Below are 9245 nucleotides of genomic sequence, written 5' to 3'. Positions count from 1 at the left end.
GGTGATGGCTCCACTTGAGTAGAGCATTGTCCTTCTCCTTCGGCCACAAGGGGTTCCTCAATGGGGAGTATTTGACCAATCCCCATTCTTCTTATGGCTTCGGGAGGAATTTCATCACCTATATCACAAAGAACACTTTGCTCCACTTGGGAGCCATTATTTTCATCAAACTCTACGTCACACGTCTCCTCAATTAGTCCGGTGGACTTGTTGAGGACACGGTAAGCATGAGAGTTTGTAGCATAACCAACAAAGATACCCTCATGTGCTCTAGAATCAAATTTAGCTAACCGTGCTCCCTTTTTGAGAATGAAACACTTACAACCGAATACCCGGAAGTACTTGAGATTGGGTTTGTTTCCAGTTAGAATCTCATACGGAGTCTTGTTCAAGCCTTTGCGGATGTAGAGCCGATTGGATGCATGACAAGCTGTGTTGATGGCCTCTGCCCAGAAGTTATATGGAGATTTGAATTCTGCCATCATTGTCTTTGCAGCGTCTATCAAGGTCCGTTTTGCTGAGGGGTATATGGTGCAGAATATTGGTGCTTTATTCCCTCATCACCTAGAAACTCATCTAAGGTGTAGTTCTTGAACTCGGTGCCGTTGTCACTCCTAATCATCAAGATCTTTGCTTCATGTTGACGTTGCACTTCATTAGCAAAGTTGATGACCGTTTGTTGAGTTTCACTCTTCCTTTTAAAGAAATATACCCAGGTATATCTTGAGTAGTCGTCAACAATCACTAAGCAATATTTTCTGCCTCCAAGACTATCAAATGATGGAGGACCAAACAGATCCATATGGAGAAGTTCCAATGGCCTCTTAGTGTAGATAAGAGTCGTTGGACGATGAGCAGTTTCATGAATCTTTCCTTCAATGCAAGCATTGCAAACACGATCTTTAGCAAAGCTCACATTTGTTAGTCCACGAACATGGTCCCCTGTCAGAAGACTTTGCAAAGATCTCATACTGACATGATCTAAACGGCGATGCCAAAGCCAGCCCACGTCAACTTTAGCCATTAAACATGTCGCAGTCTTAGTGGGTCACTTTGAGAAGTTCACCACATAAAGACCATTTTCGACATGTCCAACATAGGCTACTTTAAGAGTCTTGCTCCTTAGGAGGACCACAGTGTCAATATTAAAGGATGTGAAAAACCCATAATTGCAAGTTGACGAACCGAAAGTAAATTGTAGGCAAGTGATTCAACAAGCATGACCTCCTCAATAGATAAATCTTGAGAGACGACCACCTTACCAAATCCCAATACCTTTGAAGAGGATGCATCGACAAATTGGACATGGGTGGGCATAGATGGAGAAGGATGCACATCCACCACTAAGTCCTTGCTTCCGGTCATATGATTTGTTGCTCCACTATCGAGCAACCATGACACCCCACCGGAAGCAAACTCCTGCAATAGATCAAGGCTTGGTTTTAGGTACCCATTTTTAATGGGTCCTTTCATGTTAGAGACAAGGGTCTTAGGAACCCAGATAGCCCATTCAATATCTTCATCGTAGGAACCAACAAATCTGGCATAAACATGCCCATCACTAGCACAACACAAAACATAAGAATAATTGAGTTTCCCGGCTGTGTTAGTAGGAACGGTTTTGCCCTTCTTGGGGTTCCCATAGTCCACCTTGTTCCTGTTCACCTTCTGAGTCCCCTCACCCTCTTTGACAAAGATGTCCATGAGGGTGAGAGATCGTTTGTTCTTGTTCTTCCTTTTACCTTTTGACTTGGAGGTAAGTCCAAGTCCTTCCTTTCCTACAACACCCTTTTGAGTGCTCAAGAGATCGTTCAGACTCTTCTCACCTTGTATGCATGCCACAAGGCCCTTCTCAAGTTTCTCCTTTAACTTGGCATTTTCCTCCACAAGATGAACATGCTCACAACAGGGGTTAGTTGCACAAGTATTATCAATTAACACAAAGGGAGGACAAGTAGAGATCTCCTTGGTAAGCTTTGCTTGGAGTTGATCATGAGACTCTTTCAGAGAGAAATGAGCACCTTTCAAGGCTTTGTGGGCCTTGTCAAGTATGCCAAACTCCTCTTTGAGTTTGTCATGGCCAACCCCAAGAGCATACTTTTCAGATTTAAGCATGCGAGTAAGAACAACATCATGATCTAGTTTCTTTTGCATTTTAGCGCAGTCATCGTTATATGACTCCTCAAGAGCCAAACGAAGAGTGCGCTCTTCTTCTAGAGCACTAGATATTTCGGCAATTTCATCGGCATAGTCACGACTATGTCCCTGAAGCTCGGAGATGGTCTCCTCATGAGACTCAATGAGGTCAGTGGCCTCACCCAGTTGTTCCAAGAGAGCAACAAAGTGCTTCTTGGGTTCTCCCTTAATAGTGCACAGAAACTTATCAAGATCATGCTCATTAAGTTCCCCAACATCACTATCTTCAACACAATTTAACAATGAAGGAGCAGAAGCAATGTTGGTCTTAATGATGGGAGTTACCTGATTGATACCTTTTGACATGAGGCACTTGGTGATGTGGTTCTCGTTGGGGGCGTTGAAGAGAGACACCTTCTGGGAAGAGGTAGTGGCAATAGCAACAGTTGCCATTGCCACTGTATCATCATCATCACCATCATCATCGGAAGGATACTCTTCCAAGGCCACCATCCCTTTTGGGTGAGGTTTCTTCACAAAGTTGTTCTTGATTGGAAATGATTTGGTTTTGTCTTTGCGAATGAGCTTGCCTCCGTTGTCTTCCCTTTTCTCATAGGGACATTCTGCCACGAAGTGACTCACGTTGCCACAGTTATAACATGTCCTTACTCATTGTTTGGGTTTGAATCCATTCGAGTTGTTCTTGGTGAAGGTGGGTCTTGAGTTCCTTTTATTGCCCCATAATTGCCTTGATGCAAGAGCCATGTGCTCATGATAGGCATACTTTGTGTCTTCAGGGCAGCTCTCCTCTTCCTCATCTTCTTCTTCTTCTTCAAGCATTGCTCTTGCTTTCAACGCAAGGTTGGGTGAAGTTATCTTTGATCCAACACGAGCAAGTGCATTGTTGGCTGTTTCGTTCATGATTGACATTGCAATGAACTCATGCAACACTTCACTGGAAGACAAGGAGTGGAAGTCTGGCCGCTGACGAATGACAGATGACATGGCTTTGTTGAAAGGCATGATGGCTTTGAGAAACTTGCGCTTGACCCATGTATCATCCACATCCTTACTCCCATGATCCTTTAGTGCCACATCAATAGCAGTCACCCTCCGATAGAGATCACGAGGGTCCTCGCCTTCCTTCATCACAAACTCATCGGCCTTATCAAGTATCACTTCATAGTTGGATCGTTGAATACTTGAGCTTCCCTTGTACAACACCATAATATGCTCCCAACAATCCTTGGCCAATGTGAAGGGACATAAGTGGGGAATATCTTCAGGTGACACAACAGACTGGAGAATAAACAACATAGAGTGATTATATTGATTGTCTGCATCTTCTCTTGGAGTGAGGTTGCTTGGGTCATGGGGATAATATCCTTGCTCGATAATTCTCCACAAGTTTGTTGAGCTATGATTCAAATGAGACATAATAGAAAATACCCAGTTAGCAAAGTCACCTTTCACAAGCTTAGGAGGACCAACATGATTAAGACGAGGTGCGGGGACGGATCCTCCATAGACCATGGGGGGTGGAACTGAGGCATATGTTCCAGTCCCATCCTTTTCGTGAGGTGAAGCAGGTCGCATACCTTTAGCCGCTTCCTTAGAGGAGTTGGCCTCCGAATCGGAGATGGTGGGTTTAACCACTAAAGCCGGTTCGGGTGAACTTTTAAGACCCTCAATTAACTCTTTAAGCATGGTTTTGACTTCGCTCGTCAAGGACGTCTTGAGGGCTGCCATAGCCGTATTCAAGTCGTCCCTTGTGACCGAAGTCAAGTCCATGTCCTCGGGTTGCCCATGGTTAACTTCCTCTCCGCCTTCCATACTCTTCGGGTGGTTAAACCCTTAATAAAGAGACGTGGCTCTGATACCAATTGAAAGGATCGATATGGTTGGCTAGAGGGAGGGTGAATAGACAACGACCACTTTTTAATTAATCTTAGCAAGTTAAGGTAAACACCATACGGGTTCACAATTAATACGACAATGAGGTGAACCCTATAGAAGCTAACAACGAGAGCTATTAAGGCAAGTAAGATATAGTCACAAGCATAAGCAAATACAAAGTAAAGGATAGAGATAACCACAACTGGAACCGATGGAGACGAGGATGTGTTACCGAAGTACCTTCCCTTTGATAGGAATTACGTCTCCGTTGGAGCGGTGTGGAGGCACAATGCTCCCCAAAAAGCCACTAAGGCCACCGTATTCTCCTCACGCCCTCGCACGATGCAAGGTACCGTGATTCCACTATAGGTTCCCTTGAAGGTGGCGACCGAACCTTTACAAACAAGGTTGGGGCAACTCCACACAAAGCTTGGAGGCTCCCAACTAAACCACGAAGCTTCAACACAATGGAATATGGCTTCGAGGTGACCTCAACCGTCTAGGATGCTCAAACACCCAAGAGTAACAAGATCCGCAAGGGATTGGTGGGGGAATCAACTTTTCTCTTGGTGGAAGTGTGGATCTAGGCCTTCTCAACCAATCCCTAAAGAATCAACAAGTTTGATTGGCTAGGGAGAGAGATCGGGCACTTTTGAGCTTGGGGCGCAACAATGGAGCTTAGAGAGGTAAGAGATAGGGTTCCTCAGCTAGAAGAACCCTTTATATAGTGGGGGAAAAAATCAGACCGTTTTCCCACTCTCTGCCCGAGCTCCAGCGGTACTACCGCTGGCACTCCAGCGGTACTACCGCTGAACAGGGGCGGTACTACCGCCGCCTAGCGGTACTACCGCTGGATGCAGCGGTACTACCGCTGGGACTCCAGCGGTACTACCGCTGACACCAGCGGTACTACCGCTCGCCCCCTGGTAGTGCAAAAGCACTACTACCGCCAAGAAAGTCTTCGCAAAAAGGTCCGTCCACGAACTACCGCTAGGCTAGTGGAACAAAGCTCCTGGAGAGGTACTACCGCTGGCCAGGGGCGGTACTACCGCCAGCTAGCGGTACTACCGCTGGCTGCAGCGGTACTACCGCTAGAGCCAGCGGTACTACCGCTGGGGACCATTTTGCAAAGATGCGAGAAACAAAGTGGCGGGGGCCGCTCCAAAGATGAAGGAAAGGGACAATGTGAAGTGTGCGCGTGTAAAGATAGATTCCACCCAAACCTTTCCACTACGGACCCCCTCTTAATAGTACGGCTTTCCTATGACTCAAATAAATAGAATCGTAGAGAGCGCCGTGCTTCCGTTCCATGAATGAGGAGACGTGTCTTCTTGTGCCGTTGACGTGTGTTATCTGAAACCATAACACACACGGTTAGTCCTGTACGGTACTATCATCAATCACCAAAATTACTTAGGCATAAACTATGCCCAACATCCGATCAAGCTTCTTCTGAAGTTGTCTCGCCGTCCTCGTCGGACAACCAAACTCCTTTGAACTCTAGGGTTATAGCATTGCATAGAGCTTCCCCAGTGTCGTCGTAATACCCTGCAGTCTTGGACCATGGCTTATGTCGCGCCATGTTTCACCAACTAGACGCTCATAGTCGGTATGAGTCTGCCGAACATTCTCACACCAAAATTGTTTTTTTTCCTTGACCTAGAAGGTAATGATTCCTTAATTTCCGCAACAACAAAGCAGTGATCAGATTCCACTGAAGATAGATGTTTCACTCGTATAAACTGGAAATGTTGTCAGAATTCTTTGTTTGCAAAGTCTCGGTCCAGCCTTGTTTTGTCATTCACCTCTCCAGATTGGTGGTTGTCCCATGTGTACGCTGAAAGTGCAATCATGCCATTAATCATATTTTGATGTTATTGACAACATACATATAGGGAACTAATGTCACGCCCAAGATGCGACCCTATCCTCAATTTGGCACGAGGGCCTCGTCAGGGATAGAAGCGCATCTCGTCGTGTCGCAAGAATGGATATCGTTACAAGTACATGTACTGAAAAGAAGAGATATATAGAATTGGCTTACACTCGCCACAAGCTACATCAGAGTCACATCAGTACATTACATAATCATCAAGAGTAAGAGCAGGGTCCGACTACGGACGAAAACAAACGAGAAAAGAAGATCGACGTCCATCCTTGCTATCCCAGGTTGCCGGCCTGGAACCCATCCTAGATCGACGAAGAAGAAGAAGCAACTCCAAAATGAACAATCAACGCGCTCGCGTCGTATAACCTTTACCTGTACCTGCAACTGGTGTTGTAGTAATCCATGAGCCACAGGGGACTCAGCAATCTCATTTCCAAAGGTATCAAGACTAGCAAAGCTTGATGGGTGAGGCATGGTTAAGTGGTGAGGTTGCAGCAGCGGCTAAGTATATATTTATAGTGGCTAACTTACGAGTACAAGAAATAAGAGAGGGAAGATCTACGCATAACGGACGTGAACTATTAATGATCAAATGAATGATCCTGAACACCTACCTACGTCAGACATAACCCCACCGTGTCCTCGATCGGAGAAGGAACTCACGAAAGAGACAGTCACGGTTACGCACACAGTTGGCAAGTTTTAATTAAGTTAACTTCAAGTTATCTAGAACCAGTGTTAAACAAAGTTTACACGTTGCCACATAACCGCGGGCACGGCTTTCCAAAAGATTTAACCCTGTAGGGGTGCTCCAACTAGTCCATCACAAATTACCACAAGCCGCATAGAAATCCTCAATCACGAAGCTCGCGATCTCGTCGGATTCCCTAGTGGAAAACCTCAACTTTGAGATTATCCAAAGCATCACCGGAATCCCGATGCACAAGGCCGCCCGGCGTGTCGACGATCCCGATAGGAGCCGCGTATCTCGTTCTCAGGACACGACGGATGGAACTAGCTACGAGTGCCAAACCTCGTGTTTCCTCGCGGTGGCCCCGCAGGCAGACCGTTTGGGACCAACACCATCAGCACTGGCCCCCCTGTTTATGTAAAATTACTCCTCGGGTTCATGACGCCCTATGCATTTCAGTGTTAACAGAATTATTATGTTGGGAAATGTAGAACAAAAGTTGGGCCTTGCCGGACCAGCTTTAATCTAAAACGAATTATCAAGGGGGTCCCCATAACAACCCCGATCGTGTTAGGAGCGCTCGTTTATGGAACATAACACCGGTAGCCGAAAACTAAGGGGGCAAAGGTGGAACAAAACACCAGGCTAGAAAGGCCGAGCCTTCCACCTTTTACCAAGTATATAGGTGCATTAAATTAAATAGCATTTAATAGGGTGATATAACAAGGAACCCATGTAATCACATGGGAGCAACTGCACCTGCAACTAGCAACGCTAACACAGGGTTAAGCAAGCGGTAACATAACCAATCAGTGGTTCGCTAGGTTGAACAATTGAAGGTTATCATGGCATTGTCGAGAGGCTCGTGTATAACAAGTGGTAGGCAACGAGACGTAAACGGTAGAAACAGTAAAACTAGCATGGCAATGATAGTAATAGTATCTGGGGAAATGGTCATCTTGCCTGAGATCCCGCTTGGAAGAAGAATGACTCCGTGAAGCAGACGAACCGACATGGTCGAACGGATCCTCACTTCCGACACGCTTGCGGAACTCTATCGAGGTGAAGCAAACAGGAAACACAAATCAACACACGATATTCACCACATGATGCATACACATATGTTGCAAGAATGGTCTAATGCAAGGCATGACAATCACAACAATCAAACACTACGCATTAAGTGAAGTTCAATATGCAACGAGTTGCATATTGACGAAACTCCATGTTTATCTATTTAGTTCTATACCGATTAGATACACGGTAATATTAAATGTGGTTAAACATGGCAACAGATGAAGCGCAATTTAATCTACCTATCTAGGCATTTTAAATGAGGTCGGAAATGACATATAGCATCTCCGAAATGACCCCACGTGTTAAATCTTAATTCTGTCCAGATTTGTCCTAATCACATTTTAGGTTTGTTAAACGGCAAAACAAAGTGGTTCACGTGATTCTACTTGTCATTCTAGCCCATTTACATATATGGCTCATCTCCAACGGAGCTACGGATAAATAGTTACGATCTAAACCGTGTTCAACACGTCGACATGTAAACCGATGCAAACAGCACACTAAACAGCCTTAAACATGCATGAGAGTTGGAAAGTATTAATCTACGCAAAATTCTACACGTTCTACATATATAAGTCGTTCCGGTCCATTACACGGTTTAAAACTTGCATGCGTTTTTAAAGCATGCTATTACTGAATCTAGCAAAAACGCGGGAGGAAAAAAAATGAACATAGGCCGAATTGCAACATCTTGCACTGGCCATTAGAGGATTCTGCCCAAGTGGTTGTGCACATAGAAGACAAAAAAATACCAATAACAAAAAGAACAGAGGCTTCCCTGGTATTTGATCCCAATACCTTTCTGGTGCAAAGGAAGGCACAAACCAGCCGAGCTACGAATCAATTGTGATAAGGCATGTGTTTTAGCCTATATGAAAGAGCACAAGGATCCAACCTAGAGTAAAAGTACAGCAAAGCGAAACAGAAATAGGGGTGAATGGGATTCGAACCCCAGACCCCCTGGTGTTGGCGTTTCCACGCCATGTTCCAACCCAATCAGAGAAAGTTTTAAACACACTTTTGAAAAACAAGATTTAGACGATGCCGCGGGCGCGTGCGTGTGCGGTCGGACTCAGAACGGATAACGACCAGAACCGGTAACTAATAACGGATGCAAGTTTTGAAAACTGGCGGCATCGGAGATGCCGATGCAATGCAGATGATGCACATGATGCGATGATGATGCGACAAAAGAAAATAGACACACGACAAAAACGGAAAGAAAAGGGGAATCTTCTGGAACGTCGGCATCAGGCTGTCACAACTCTCCTACACTACAAGAGGATCTTGCCCCGAGATCCAAGAATGAAAGGGGGAGAGGATGAGAAAGAACAAGAGGTAAAAACTTAGTCGCTTCTTTGGCAAACGAGTGAAACCAACGATCTTTGAAGGTTGCAAGGAGATGAGGAATGATATGAGAAAGAAGCAAGAATTCACGGAAAATTTCGGCAGCACTTCGGTAGGAAAATGGGACAAAAAATTCGATAAGAAGAGAGAATTAGACAATATTCACAACAAACAAGTAAGTAGAACAAGGGAACACCATGAACTTGATAG

This window comes from Hordeum vulgare, chromosome 1H (genome assembly GCF_904849725.1).
Source record: "Hordeum vulgare subsp. vulgare chromosome 1H, MorexV3_pseudomolecules_assembly, whole genome shotgun sequence".
Taxonomy (NCBI): Eukaryota; Viridiplantae; Streptophyta; class Magnoliopsida; order Poales; family Poaceae; genus Hordeum; species Hordeum vulgare.
Note: the sequence above shows the minus strand (reverse complement) of the source record.